The sequence below is a fragment of the Apodemus sylvaticus genome, chromosome 16 (assembly GCF_947179515.1).
Source record: "Apodemus sylvaticus chromosome 16, mApoSyl1.1, whole genome shotgun sequence".
Taxonomy (NCBI): Eukaryota; Metazoa; Chordata; class Mammalia; order Rodentia; family Muridae; genus Apodemus; species Apodemus sylvaticus.
This window is the reverse complement of record NC_067487.1, coordinates 74,361,907-74,362,685: the sequence shown is the minus strand read 5'-3', so window position 1 is coordinate 74,362,685 and position 779 is coordinate 74,361,907. Positions and strand designations below refer to the sequence as shown.

The 779-nt window shown below is 40.3% G+C and overlaps 1 pseudogene; it reads left to right on the top strand.

Moving 5' to 3' along the window:
• Nucleotides 1-287: 287 nt before the first annotated feature.
• On the top strand, nucleotides 288-428 carry LOC127667154 (uncharacterized; annotated as a pseudogene).
• Nucleotides 429-779: the final 351 nt, after the last annotated feature.

Here is a 779-nt window from a genome sequence, read left to right as displayed (position 1 = left end):
TGTTATACTTCAGCTATAGAGTAGGGACTTAGGTGTTTAAAATGTGAAAGATATTGTAGTCTAGGCTTAAACATTCAAAGAGATATGTAATTATGATTGCTTCTCTCTATAATGGCAATTTCTAAGTAAGGAAAAAAATTTAGCCTAACCTAAACTGAAACAATATAACTGTTCAGCTTTCCTTTCTAAGTAATGTAGGATCAAGATTTATTTCACCCTAGTCTATATATTTTCGGTATGATACTTTCAGAAAAATATTTGTATATTTTTGGTATAAAAGATCATCCTTAATCCCTAGAAGCATTCCAGGTGTGGCTGCTGTGCCACTGTAGTCGGTTGTGCATCAGTAGTTCATAGATCAGAGATAGGCTATGTCTATGTTTAGTATTTTGATCTACGAACATCTGAATAATTAGCAGTCTAACATGCGCTGAAACAATGGAGCCTGAGATTACCAAAATTCTGGCACCAGGAGGCTCAAACATGGAGTTAGCCTGAGATTACCACCAGTCTGGCAACACATAGGTCCTGATATCTCCTAGGACCAAAAGTAAACCAGAGACTAGAAGAACCCTACCTTGGACTAATGGCCCACCTTGGGAGTGAGACTGGACAGATGACCCTTGAATGGGGTGATTCAAGCAAACTGGACAAGAAGCAAGCCTGAAATGACTGCCAGACTGGCACCATGGGACTTGGATAGGGAGCTACCTGAGACAGCCATCAGTCAAGTGATGTGCAGGCCTTTTGGGATCCAGACAATGTCTGAGATGACCTCT